Genomic DNA, 15,328 nt, shown 5'->3' on the forward strand with positions numbered 1-15,328 from the left:
TAGGACTCATCTCATGTTGGTAGTAGAATTTTAGATTAGTTGGAAACTTAGACTTGCACGCGCATTCATTTTGAATCATTCATCTGAGAAAGTTTTCAAAGCCTTTTGTACTTGTGTCTTGTCATTAACTTGTTTGATTTTCAATCCTTTGTTTGAGGACAAACAAAGAGTTAAGTTGGGGAGAGTGATAAGTGTCAAAAAAGTGTTAAATTCATGTTATATTTTAAGCACTTTTTGTTACTTGTTCTGCAAGTAATTGACGGAAAAGCCGAGAAATAAGTGTTAAATGCCTTATTACGCTTTATATATCTTACTCTATCCTTTTGTGCAGGAATTATCCTCAAGACACTGATCAAAGACCAAAAATCATGAAAAAGTGCAAATTAGCAAAAGCTGGTTTTGAAGAATTCGCTATTAGCGTATTCCACGCTATTAGCGAAATTGGGCCAGAGAGGTACGCCATTAGCGTACCTGGAGCGAAGCAGAATCTGGGTTTGAAGAAATACGCTATTAGCGTAAATTACGCTATTAGCGTAAAAGCTCCAGAAGACTACGCTATTAGCGTACCAAGGGTGAAGAACAGGGTCAAGGACCAACGTGGCACACTGCAATTGGCCAGAACTTAGGCCGACCAACCACGCTAATAGCGTATATTTCGCTATTAGCGTAGGTGTAAAAAACTCATCCCTTTAAAATAGAAGTTTAGCCTCACTCAAGTGGCCCACTTGCTATTTATGTAAGATATTTATGTAAGATATTTATGTAAGATATTATTAGATATTATGTTAGATATTATTTTTAGATATTTTGGGGCTTGCTTTATTATATATATTAGTAGTTCATTAGGGGAAATTATTAGATAGTCTTAGAACTTAGTTAGTTTTTCATAGCTTTTCTCTTAGTTTTCATTGTAATATCTTAGAGAGAAAATAGGGTAGATCATATGAAGTGAGAGTGATTTTGGAAGTTGGATCCTTATTCCTTTGTTGAGACATCACAAGTGTAATGGTTCCTTCCTTTTCAATCCATCCTTGCAAGGCTTCCATGATGATGTGTAGCTAAACACTCTTTGTTGGGATGAGAGGTACTTGATTCTTGCTAACATGTAATCTTTTGATCTTGCAAAATATGATTCTAGCAATTTATATTCAATATTGTTGTTATTCTTGTGTTAATGCTTTCAATGAGATTCAAGATGATTTGGACACAAACTCTTGAATCTAGAGCTAGAGTAGCAATATATCTTAGGTTATATCATTCTTGACAAGTTTGTTAATCTTGTGATAATCACCATAATCAAGAGTTAAATGCTTTCGGATACTTAATCAGGCTGGACACGGTCGATTAGGTTATTCGATCGACTTTGTTATCGTTTAAGGGATTTGGACACGAATGTTTAAACGATACCTTAGAATTAATTATATCGCTTTGGACACGAAGGATAATTTAGAATTGATTGTGATAATGTTGTTTATAAAGCTAGAATTCGTATGGATCATTAGTTTACGTGTGACGCTTGGTTAAGGAACGCTACTCCTAACAAGTTTCAATCCTTATTAATCTCATCTTTTACTTTTTGCATTTAGTTAACATAGTTGTAAATTCAAACAAACAATCACCCTTTTTACTTAGAATGATATTTGATGTTGAAATATCCGTGATGTCGCACTAATCCCTGTGGAGACGATACAAATACTTATCTTGTTTTTGATGCAAAACATCATTCATCAACAATGCAGTTGGACCAAGCAACATACATATTTAAGTGTGGAAATGTCTTAGAGATATATGCATTGAGTGAATCACCAAACTTATTAACAAATTTATGAGGTCAAACAAAAGTTTTGGATGAGTGTTGGAAAAATCACTTTAATTCTGAACAATAGGGATATACAAACCTTTATTGTGCAAATTATTAAGGGTTTAACATTATGAGTCATACATGAAATTATGTAAAAGATTTATCAAACGAAGATTAAGAAAAGAGACCAAAGTTATTGATGTTGTATTGGACATGGTGTTGGACTCTAAAGAACCAACCCGAAATTAAATAGAGTGTAGTATATATGAGGATGTTGTGGTGGATGTGTGATAATAATAACCATGATATGAGTAGAAATTACAATATTAAAGAGCATGTTAAGATAACACCTATAATATCTAGAAAAGATGGTGGAAACTTAGTTTAGGTGGTTTGAGCATGTAGAGATAATACTTGATGATTATGTAGTAAAAATAGTAGACCATATGAAGTGGATTCAAATCACTAAAGGTATAGGAAGACCGAGAAAAACTATAAGATAAAGTATTAAGTAAGATCTTTAAATTATCAAAAGCCTTAAAAAAAAAGTAAAATCTAGAAATTAATGAGTTGGATATAAATATGATATTTGATATGACATTGTGTGATCAATGATGCCGATCTTAATTATGGTATTTTTTTGTGTTAACCCTCAGGCTCTTGGGGAAAAGGAGTTTTGATAATTCGGAGTTTGATCAGGAGGTAAGTAAAGCATAACATAAAATTGTTCCACCTGATAATCAAACCCATGTTCTCCTGAATAATTCATTCTTGGTAGAGGTCATTAACCGCTTGATTTTTATGGAATAAAACTTGTTTTAGTTGTTGTATTTATTTTGATATTTTTTATATGATTACAATATAAAGGTAGTTGATATATTAGATTTATTTTACCATGTTTAAACTAATAATAATTTTTTTTAAGGTTTTAAACTAATAATATGATATTTAATTTTGTTAAAAAATGAACAATTTGAACAAAAACAGCTTAAATTTTAAATTTATAAAATTTATTGATAAGAATAATAACGTAAAACTATACTCCATCTTAATAATATTATATATGAGAATAATGTTTTTTTTATATTAGAATTTCTATGTGAATAACAAAGTTAATATTCTTCTTCTCACACTAATTCAAATGTTTGAGTTCAACCACTTGACCTACATCTTGAAGACTAGCATAACATACTAACAACTAACATTTATCTATAAAAAACACAACCACAATGCATGCAATAGTAGTTTCACATCACAATCGCATTTGCGACCACAACTTTAAACCATAAAGCTAATTATATCCATTCCGGCGTTAAAAAATAGCTAGCACCACGAAGTCGACAAAAACATCCCCTTCATGCGCAAAATGAGCTTGAACTTCTCTTAAACTTCAGCCGTCAAAATTAGGGTTATAGATCCAACCTTAAAGTGGTGGACAACTTTAACCGAGATGTGTCACAAGAACACATAAAAGTTGTTTCCATCTTTGCCAAGAAAGAGACCAACCATATCTCATTTTCGCAAATCTTACTTTGGGATAAATTGATCATAAAATTTATTTGAAATATAAATTTATTTGTCAAATATTTATAATTAAGTTTTTACCCAGTGCATTGTACGTGCTCCTACACTAGTATGAGTAAATATGTGATGATTTGAATCTTTGATCAAACAATTAATGCGATGAAGCAAGAATGAGTGCCACATATACTCTTCAAAATCATCTAAACGTATTCATGATAGGCTATTAAAATGTTTATAATTTCTATTTTGATTTTTAATAAATAAATTAAATTTGTGTGGGTGATATAAATGACATAAATAACATATAAGTAAATATGTGGTTATTTGAATCTTTGATCAAGCAATTAATGAGATGAAGCAAGAATGAGTATCACGTATACTCTTCAAAATCATGAAGTCAAATGTTTATAATAGAGATTATTGCGTTGTATATGTTTCTCATTTTTCATTTTATATTTTGCAGGTATTGGAGAATGCATAATGATTTAACAAATCAAATATTTCTTTAGTTTGTCATAATGGTGATATTTTAAGTTTTTTTTAACATATTGCATATGTGAAGTAACCTGCTTTGCACTTGAATTATTTGAAACATGTTAAATTTAGGTTGTTTTTGACTAAAAAAAAATATTTAGGTTGTTTTAACCCAATGTCACTCTACAATTTACTACTGCGACAATTGACACGTCCAATTTGATAATCCACTAACATTCTTGTTTTGGCTGAACAAGTCCATTAAAAAAGAGAATTAGATGCCTCAAACATGGGTCATCAATTCTCCATATATATCTAAAGATTAATTTAACAACGAGGAGAACAAGTATTCATAAAGCATAATTCACATGTTACAACAATTCATAGATCATGAGACACACTTACAACAATTTATAGATAAAACAGACAATTGAAATAAAATAGTCAACATCATGAGACACACTTACAACAATTTATACATAAAACAGACAATTGAAATAATATAGTCAACTGAACGCAAATATAGATAGCAAGCCTTAATTTTAATCGGGTCAAATACTTCTTTTGATCATTTAGTTTTGACAAAAATACAGGATTAATCCTTTATTAAATATGTCATTTAAGTTGTTAGTTGAATGCACGTTATCATTTTAATAACTTATTTAAAACTTAAAAATTTTAAAAGTTTTAAATAGATGCATTATATTAAAAACTTAAATGGCCTATTTAAAATTTTAAAAATTTAAAGACTAACCCGATATTTTTGTCAAACTCAAATAATTTAAAAGATATTTGACCTTCTAATTATTATGAAACTTAGGTTCTTATACTAATACTGACTAGGACCCCTCCAAAAACATCAAACTCTTTTGGTTGTCATCACAATAAAGACCCAGAGTTTGTTGGATATTTTCCTTTTTAACACGAATAAAAGCTCGAGTGAAACCCGAATCAAATTCAAATCTATCTTCATAAAATACTTCTTTGGAAAGCTCATCAACTTGACAACTTGATATAAATATACCTAATGGATGATTTGTGGGACTCCATAGTTCACATAATTTATTCCATGGTCCCTCTTCCGGTAACCGTAACACCCCCTTGTTATGGCCAAATATTTCCTTGGAACCTTCGAGTAAGCCTCCAGCTCTACAGCAGTCAGCAACAAATGTGAAGGAGCATCCTTCAGGAACAGTTTGCACCAAATGTCGAAGAGCCGAGTCTGCATAACACAAGTAACAATTTAAAAACAAACATCAAAGAATTTTTATACAACACAATCCAATAAATATTAAGTTTACTATAATTATCGTAGTTTTTTTTTAAATGGAGAAATATATTTATAGGCTCGAGTGCAGGAAATGCGAAAGAAATACAAAGTTCTCAAACTAAATAAATACAAAAATGCAAGCAACTAATATATAGTACAAGATTGGCAAGAAAGATCAGCTACCAACCCTTAACACAATGCCATATACCCCAACATCAAACATAACACAAATTATAAAAGACTAATTATAAACACCATATATTCAAGTATAAGACATTTTCTAAATTTTCACATGTATAAATAATTTCTTACAAGAATAACATACAATTCACTTGATAATCTACTAACATTCTTGTTTTGGCTGAACAAGTCCATTAAAAAAGAGAATTAGATGCCTCAAACATGGGTCATCAATTCTCCATATATATCTAAAGATTAATTTAACAACGAGGAGAACAAGTATTCATAAAGCATAATTCACATGAGACACACTTACAACAATTCATAGATCATGAGACACTTACAACAATTTATAGATAAAACAGACAATTGAAATAAAATAGTCAACATCATGAGACACACTTACAACAATTTATTACAACAATTCATAGATCATGAGACACACTTACAACAATTTATAGATAAAACAGACAATTGAAATAATATAGTCAACTGAACGCAAATATTGGTAGTCCCCTTGACATACCAAATACTCTTCAAAGCCTGTGTCATTATCGAATGCTGATAGTTCTTTAAAACATCCTCCATGTTCCAAAAACCAGAACAATATTGTGTCTCCTGCTGTAGAATTTTTTTTATCATTTTAGATAGTTTTTTGCATATGTATTCATCATTGATCATTGTTTTTGTTTCCTTTACACGAAATTCATTTAATTGAGGAGTATTCATTGTGCCATTAGCATCCACCACGAGCTTGACATCATCCGGAGCAAAATCATAATAGTTGATTAACATATCCTTAACTCTTATCGCGTCGTTAACAAAACCTCTAAGATAATGAGTTTCATTAGGATAGGTTAAGCCAACAATTAGAGCATGTTTTTGACCCATGGTAGTGATGAAGGAACATTCTTCTGAAAATAACCCCAATAGATGAACTGATGCGTCTGCATAACACAGGTAACAGTTTAGAAACAACACATCAAAAAAAAAAAATTTTACATAACAATCCAATAAATATTAAATTTACTATAATTATTATACTTTCTTTTTTAAATGCAAAAATATATTTACAGGCTCAAGTGCAGGAAACGCCAAAGAAATACAAAGTTCTCAAACTACACAAATACAAAAATGCAAGCAACTATCTTTAAAAAGAAATGCAAAGCAACAAATACAAGATTGGCAAGATCAGCTACCAACCCTTCACACAACGCCATATACTCTAACATCAAACATAACACAAATTATAAAGGACTTATTATAAACGCCATATACTCATAAGACATTTTCTAAATTTTCACATGTATTAATAATTTCTTACAAAAACAGTCAAATTAATGATTATTATTTTTGGCAGGGAGAGACAATTTCTAAAACCAATTTCTATAGAAGGTGGTCATCTACAAAAATTTTGTTACAATAAACTCATTCCTTTTTATGAAGTTGTATTTTAAGAAACATCACCCATTCATTTGGAAAAAAACCCAAATTTTGCATTTTGAAAAAAAATCATAACTCAAGAACAAAGTTGTAATCTATGCTGAGTCATAATTGATATTTTTCTTATTCTCTCTCTTTTAATAATCTTTCATGGGTATTAATGTGTTATCAAAGCTGTTCAAAGATCTGTGGTAGTAGTTGCTTGATTAGAAAATCAAAAGAGTGATATACGTTCAATTGATTAGACACGTGTTTAAGACACAAGTAAATTTGGCCTATGTAACATAGCTTTAAATTGACTAGAAAATTAACCGTAAGGTTGGCTGTAAGAAAATTTGTGACAGTGATCGTATTTTATAGTCTGCTTGTGTGAAATATTATGAAGCCTTAAAGCAAAAGGAAGGAGAAGAGGCTCTCACTCTCACAGAGGTGAAGGCAAATAAAGCAATGAAAATTGCATCAGAGACTAAAAAGACCATGATTAAGTTTATATTTTAATTAAAATTAAAGAAATTACCTGATTTAATCAAAGAAATTACGGTCGATGATGGAGCAAACAAATCACTGTATGAAGAAGAAATAAAATCATCTTCAACGAAAATAGATATACCGAAGTTGCATGAAGCCGTTGTCCTCTGTAATTGAGAGTGCAAGATCAGATGAAGACATACTAATGAAATTATGGGAATATAGTTAAATAAATCTAATGAAGAAGTGAATAAGGAGAAAAATCCATATACCTCACTACTACAAAATATACATTTAACATTAGGGGGTTTTAGTTTTCACATCAGCACAGAAAATATCTGATGGGAAAGAAACACATGGTGAGTTTTTACATCAGTTGATATAAGTATATGAGGGGAATTCCTAATAGTATATAACAATTACATCAGTGGATAGTTGAAATGAGGGGAAAAAAATGCGGTGGCATTTTCGCAATTTAAATGAAAACTTTGGCTAACTTTTTTCACATCAGTGGTGAGAACTGCCTGAGGTAAAAATAAAATTTCACTCTTACCTTATCCCTTCCTTCTTCTATCGTAAACGTATCCTTGCAATCGAACCACTGTCCAACCTCTGTCCAACCTCACCGTCCTTGCAATCGAACCCTCTCACTATCGAACTCTCTGCTTTACTCCGGTGAGTTCTCTCTCTCTCTCTCTCTCTCTCTCTCTCTCTCTCTCTCTCTCTCCCTCTTTTCACTTGAACCCAAAAGATGATTAACCCTAAACACAACAGAACCCCTTTCATCCTTTTTCATTGAAATCGAACCCCATCTTAATGAAATTGAACCCCATCAGTGAAGTTTCAGCTTTCATTTTCATCTCCTGATCTCATCGTGCTGCTGCTGTCTCATCGTGTTGCAGCTGTTCCTGTTCAGATCGAACCCAACTATTCATATTCTCATTTCATCAGGCTTGTTCCTCTCCTCATCATGTTGTTCATGTTCATTCAATCCCAATTAAAATTAAGAGATGTTAACCCCTTAGTCATATTTCTAGATCTGTTTTGTACGCTCTCTTCTTTGCTTTTGAACAAACTAGAAGAGAAAAAAAAAAAGCCATTAGAAGAACACAAATGGGTCATTGTTTTATTATCTGCGTATGGGTGTTCTAAATTTTGTGTTTCAATTTTTTTGAATCAAAAATCGAACCCAGTAGTGAAGAAAGGCGAACGACGCGACGAAGAATCGGCGGAATCAGCGGCTTTGATGTCATCCATTCTAAGTGATCATGTGATCTACACTCTGCGGTGTCTCCAGGTTTGTTTATTTTCTTGTTATGAGAACCTAAATCTGTGTATTAAGTGTTCTGATTTTGCAAATATGGGTGTTTCGAATTTTTCTTGTTATGAGAACCTTCATTTTGATTTTAGCTATTTGTAATTTTTGTTTTGTAGTTTCTGTTTTTACATTGTACCTTTAAATTTTTTATAAGGATATGTTAAATTAAGCATAAGAGATTTTAAATGCAAACTGTTTTTAGTTGAACAACAGTTATTACCAGGGTTGTAACCAATACTTATATTCAATTTAACAATAGTTATAACAGGATTTTAATTGGATCATGTTTGTTGAGTATTCGACTTTGTTAGATACTTCGAAGAAATATATCACAAATATGTTGTGTGAAAATAGTGCAGTGCATGAGCTTAGCTACTCACAATATTGAGTTTATGATTGGGTTGGAGTACATTAAGAGCATGATATGAGATGAAAAGCTTGAATAATAGCGCAGGACATCATTTTTGCTAATTATTACCCTTAATGGATTAACACACATTTCTTACGTGTTAGTTATGACAGTAGCCCACCCTGTGTTTGGAATGCATGGCTTGAAAAATTGAACAATGTTCATGTGAATGTGCACTTCTTCATGATGGTCATTATGTTCCAAAGCAACGTGTCAAAAAGCATATGCACAGTCCATGACTAATTACTTGCCTGAACCTATACTCAGCATGTTTGGATTGTAATAAAATATGATCTGCATCTTAACTAACAATCTTACAAGCAATCTTTTTGACACCATATCATCATATAAGCCTTGATATGTAGCAAATATAGGTATTAGCTGTTGCACTTATGCTAGCATTAATCATTTGATTTATTGGTAAGGTTTCAAGTTCAAGTTATCTCAAGTAATCTTTCCAACTCCTTACATGTGCAGGCATATCCTAACTATCAGTGGCCTATCGCCCGTGATTTAATCTCTTGATGATAGTTGTGTTTTGTGTGGTTGGTCTAGCTATTACTTTTACTAATTGCCTTGATCAATGAAGGTGCAATCATTATTCCAATGGTCATGGATTTGATCTGGTTCACAAGAAAGCATTGAGATCAAATGATTTGATCCACGTGGAGAGATATGTAGACCATGCTCTATAGCCAACAAACTTATCCTGACCTTCCATGTGAGCTTTCCTATAAATATGCCTCTCTCATTTTATATTGGGACTTAAGAAGTTATCTTCTACCTATTGCTGCTGATTTAGTGTTAATCATCATGTCTAGCAGAGGTAACAACATGTACATTGGATTTCTTTATACAAAATTTGTACTTATACTGCACTAATGTTAAAAAAAATTTCTTGAACAAGCTAATGTTAAAAATTCTCTAACTGTGTAATCTAATTATATGTGTTTACCTTGCTATTTTAGTACTAGCTCCAAAGATGACCAAGGTAATTTCTGAAATTAAGTGTGGCAAAACTGAATTGGCTTTGAAGGTTAGAGTAATTCACCTATGGAGTGTCGAGCCAATCCTGCAGAAGAGAGAAGTATTCACATGTTCTTGCTGGATGAAAAGGTTTTTGATGTCACATATATTGCATTTTTTTCTATAGCTTAGAAGTAACTTGATGTTTAAATGCCATGATCATTTAAAAAACCTGAAATTGATTAATTGATTGAATTTTGGATATGATGATGCCACCCAATGCCATTTGGTTAAGTTCTTTGAATTTAGCCTCATTATTGAAGTTATTTAAAATGTGCAAAACTTTTGGGGTTTGATTTTTAGAAAAGAAGATTAAAGGAAAGTCAATTTTTTATGCTTGAGATCCTTGAAGGATATTCACGAATGAAATTGTTTATACTTGAAGGATATTAGTTCTTGCAATTAAATATGGTCACAAATCACTAGAATTTGCATATTTGCTCATTTTTTGTGTTCAAGATTGTGTTAAATCAATTATAGTGGGACTTACAGGTGAAAGGGACTTACAAGCATCAATTACTCCTCACCTAATTGCTTTACCCAAACAAAATAACATAATTGTTCTTTTGTTTGGTCACAAATCTTCCATCAGTTTAGAGCCACTTTACACATGTTAAAAAAAAGGTCAATTAATATTTGTTCACATAGTCACTCCACTTTTGGCATGCCTTGGCATTGTTTCTTTTTCAATTTTTGTTTTTTTATTCATCAGAGTTATGAAAATTATCTACTAGAAAGAGGACATTTATTTATCAATTGAGTATGGTTGTGCAAAGGGAAAAAAAGAACAATTGATGGGATTATTTTTCAAGTGGACATTTATTTATCAATTGAGTATTTATCCATGATAGTGTTATATAAATTTATTTACTTGATTATTTATCTCAAATTCATTGAAGGATTTCCATGGTAACAGTGTCGTATTTCTATAAGCTATGCAATAAATTTATCTTATCTTGACGAAATGTACAATCATTGAATTTTTTATTTCAAAATTTTGCAGAAATGAACTATGAAAGCCTCATGATCTTGGTAAGCAAAATTTTGCAGAAATGAACTATGAAAGCCTCATGATCTTGGTAAGGACTTGGAAACATGTACCTATCTCTTTTACAATGGCTTCTTGAGTGGCATATTTTGAGCATACTTGAAGTGTCAAAGTCTTTTCTACTGATCAGTATATTGTCTCCAACTTTCTTAAAGCAATAGAATAATGCAAAATCTTGCTCACTTTTATGGAATTCTAAATTGATGGAATTTTGTTTAAAATGAATTTACATATATGGAACTACCTAATATATGGATAACCATAGCCATATGCTATTATTCTTCTAGAACTGTAGCAATCATGGATTTGCCTATTCTTCTGAACTAGATACCAATTTCTTATACAATAATTCCATGGAGCACTTGATTCAAACATAACAGACTTCACAATTCTTCTTTTCATTAAACCATAATACTGTTCTCTTAAAGGTTAATAAAGTTATTTTAATTGTGATATTATTTCTTAAGGATGGCTATTTAGTTGAGTTCAACATTTAAAAATATCACCCTTACAAAAAACTCCCCAGGAGTTTACTATTCAAGTCCCACATCGGAAAATGTACTTGCTCACACTCTCATCTTCTCCTATATATGGAGCGTACCAACAAGCATAAGAGACATCTCAGTGTTGTGGGAAATTTTCTTTGTCAAGCAAATTGAAAAAAAGGTTTGTGACAAACTCGAGTTGATCATATTCTTATCGAGTCGAGACGAGCTGGAACAGAGTTCGACTTGACTTGACACATTTCCAGCCCTACTGATATAGCCTGTTAGTCATGTTTTTTTTTGTGTGCAGAAGATCAGATTAGATTAAGCAACAATAATCGCAACAAACGCGGAGATGTCTCAATCCTACATTCATCATACACCATACTGAGATAACAAGTCCTTTGGCAAAGTGGCACAGATTAAAACCAGGCCTGACTGAATGATTCGAATTGTTAACAAATTTGAGGTAATATCATGACATTTAGGGGATTTGTTTAAAGATATGTGATTCACTCTTTTTGACTTTTGATCGCCGTTTCGTTAATTTTCAGATTTGCAACGCGTAAACTGAATTGAATGACCCTGTGGTACAACGACAAAGATTTGCTGATCAACTAAAGGTAATGAGATATGATACTACTGCAATATTTTCTTTGAAATATGTTCTATTTTAATTGAATGAGTCTGTGGTGCAATGACAATGCGGTTTGTTTCAGTGAAGGCCGGACAATTATATTTGCGGAGAAAAAGGAGTCTACTTCTGAGCTTTCTGGATTGTTGCCTGGAGCAAAAAAACTCCATCGGGACATACAACAGTCACAACGTGAGGTGAGCTATGAATTGATACGATTCTTAAATTTCGGTTATCTTCATTGAATGAATGTTCAAGGGTGTGTGTGAAATGCATTTGTGCTTAATGCGTTGTTTTTCAAGGGTGATGGTTGTGAATGTTCAAGGTGAGCTATGAATTGATACGATTCAAGGGTATGGTTGTGTTCAAGCTTTTCTTTCTTTATCTTCCCCTTTCTTAATGCGTGGTTGTTTGGGTGTGTGTGAAATGCGTTTGTGCTTAGAAATTAGGGAATTGGTTATGTTGATGATTATGGAGAGTATAATTGTTGTTGATGATTATGATATTCATTCTTTGTATATGTAGGAAAGAAATGATTTTGCATGTAGTGTGATTTGTTTTTGATGAATATCTTAGAAATGATATTGTAGATAATCTAAGATAGTTTGTTTGATTTTGATGGAACTCATTATTGATATTGTTGGTCCCTATGTTTGAATTAGTTTCTTAACCAAATTCTACACTTGAAATAACTTTTTCAATTGATTTTTTTCCTTTTTTCTTAGCAGATGAAAAATGGTAGTGGAGATATTTATGGTTGAAATGATATTGTCTGATGTTGCTGTGGCTATGCTTGATCGGGGTATATATATACAGTTTGATGAATATTATGTCCAAAGATGTTTTTATTTTTTAAGAAGATTATGCCCAAAGGTGTTGTTATAGACTTACGTTGATATTGTTATAATATAACTTCTTAGATTGTATTCATATAAGCATATGTACTTTTTTATATATAAAATATTGTGGCATTTAAATATCTATATTTTTTTTTCTTATTTTTAGTATAAAAGGAAAGAGGTCTTAAGCTGATTTAACCAAAAAAATGCATATTTTTTTTTTTAAAAAAAAATTATAGATTTCACATCAGTGGGTAAGAGGTCTGATGTGAAATATACATATTTTACTTCAGTGTCAATTATACATCTGATGTGAAAACCTTATTGTTAAATTTTAAAGAGAGCGTTCCACATCAGTGGGAGAAACGTTTGATGTGGAAAGTATGCTTTCACATCAGTCCGTACCTGATGTGAAAAGATGTGGACATACCACATCATATCAGTTTACATCAGTTGCCACCTGATGCGAAATGTGCTTTTCAACTGATGTCAAAAATTGTTTCTGTAGTAGTGCCTGTAGCTCATAGTAGCGGTTGACCGTGGCTTAATATCGGCGTCACCTTGATCATAAATGTGAAGAAAAAAAATGTAGAGACAGAAGAGAAATGGAAATATTGTGAGAAAGAGAGAAGTTTCCAATGTGGTAAGGAGAGAGAAGATATATATATATATATAGATTTGAGAGAAGAAGTGTATGATTGCTTCCAAAATATACACTAAGAAAAACTAAGAAACAAACTAAGAAACCCAGCGTATGTTCTCATCAGTAAAAGAGACCCAGATCTAAAGCATAGAAGAATATAAATGATGTAGAGGAGATCAGCATTCATGGTCATGTTTCACTTTATAAAATGATAAATTGTACGTGTATATTTTTCTACCTCTCTCCTCAATATATTTTATTAATTTTTTTAAGGAAATATTTCATTAATTATAAATATGAATTTTTCGGACATGTATAAAGCATGTTAAAAAATAAGTTTGTAGTCCCGTGAACTTAGCTCACTTGGTAAGGGATAATGCATATTATATGCAGGGGCTGTGGTTCGAATTTCGGACACCCCACTTATTCACCTTTAAGGTGAATTTATCTGGCCGCTAGGCTATTTAGCAAAAAAAAAGTTTGCATTAGAATTTGTATATTTATTACTCTTTTTTTCAACTATACCCTTATTAATATTATCAATTATCTTGGAATATGAACAATCAACTTTGAATTCATTATACAAAAAGGGTAATTTAGTAATAGTAATACATTTTTTAGATATATTTTCCTTAAAAAAAATTAATACATTTTTTAATATTCATGATTTTTGTAAAATAGTCTTGTAAAAAGAGATGGAGGAGTATGTATTTTTTTAATAAATAATTATTGTTTTTCAATATATTTAATGAGTTTGTCTAACAAGTTAACAAGTTAAAAAATGAATTAAATCAACAAATACACAAGTTAAAAAGATAAAATTTAAAGCTTTCAAAACTAAAAATATACAATTTCCAAAATTTAATTTATACTTTTAGTTTCTTATCTTGTGCCATAGGACACAAGTTAACATTTTCTTAAAATTAAGGATCTAAGTAAGACTTTATTAAATCTTATAAAACCCACCAAAAAAAAAATCTTAAAAGTATCTAATAGATAGTTGGTCTTAAAAGTTTTTTTTTTTTTTTGTCGAAAGAGATGAGATTCCATTAATAAGATGGTATAACCAATAAATCGGTTAAAAGTTAAAACCACAAATCAAGTACAAATGAAGTTTTGGAGGATTAGCCCAAATATTACACTCTCATTACAAATAAACACTAACACATAAAAGAGACAATGAGACCTATCAAAGAAATACCAATCCCCCAACTATAATGAAGCCACAAAATGAAAGCTAAAAAATCAACAAGGCCTAAAGCAAAAGAGCTTTGACCAAAGACTAATAGCCTAGAAGATAAATTAAAAAAGGTATGATGGTGGCCAAGGCAAAAATCCAAGAAGCAGGAGCAGCTTCACGTGACAAAGAGCAAGATTCCAAAAGATGCTATAGTAGCACATTGGAGCAATCAATACAAGCGTGGCAAGCAAAAACAAAACACCATTCTCCAAAGGTCACGCATAAGAAGCTGGTCTTAAAAGTTTGAGTCCTTCACATTGGACATGGTCTTGCAATTACCAGAGTCACCAGCTCACTGTACCCACGAGAAAGTGTGTAAAATTGGTACTTTATGTGAGAACCCTGCCATATCATATCAGCTCCCCACAATAAATTGTAGCATGCATGGCAAGGCAAGTTGACAACTCGTGGCACACATACAAATGATAGAAAAATCAATTTATAATTTTTATCATAAAATGTACCACATGTATATATCAATTTTGAATTTAAACGAAAAATTTGCCACAATTTGCCAACATATAGT

At 31.5% G+C, this 15,328-nt stretch overlaps 2 long non-coding RNA genes across 7 annotated transcripts; one reads left to right on the forward strand and one right to left on the reverse strand.

Moving 5' to 3' along the window:
* Nucleotides 1-5,504: 5,504 nt before the first annotated feature.
* Nucleotides 5,505-13,741, reverse strand: LOC146896925 (uncharacterized). Its single transcript, XR_015021537.1, has 3 exons — nucleotides 13,434-13,741; nucleotides 7,210-7,327; nucleotides 5,505-6,196 (listed from the first exon to the last, which is right to left on the reverse strand). It is a non-coding gene; the product is annotated as an uncharacterized LOC146896925 (long non-coding RNA).
* On the forward strand, nucleotides 7,744-13,057 carry LOC146896926 (uncharacterized). Of its 6 annotated transcripts, none has more exons than XR_015021533.1 (11): nucleotides 7,744-7,835; nucleotides 7,997-8,111; nucleotides 8,354-8,457; nucleotides 9,365-9,713; nucleotides 9,856-10,003; nucleotides 10,917-10,992; nucleotides 11,488-11,627; nucleotides 11,757-11,915; nucleotides 12,001-12,069; nucleotides 12,166-12,277; nucleotides 12,809-13,057. It is a non-coding gene; the product is annotated as an uncharacterized LOC146896926 (long non-coding RNA). The 6 variants fall into 6 exon arrangements; XR_015021535.1 differs by having other exon boundaries at nucleotides 8,357-8,457; nucleotides 11,429-11,627; XR_015021534.1 differs by having other exon boundaries at nucleotides 8,357-8,457.
* Nucleotides 13,742-15,328: the final 1,587 nt, after the last annotated feature.

Source organism: Medicago sativa, chromosome 8 (assembly GCF_051527215.1).
Source record: "Medicago sativa cultivar Bolivia chromosome 8, Bolivia_mono, whole genome shotgun sequence".
Lineage (NCBI taxonomy): Eukaryota > Viridiplantae > Streptophyta > Magnoliopsida > Fabales > Fabaceae > Medicago > Medicago sativa.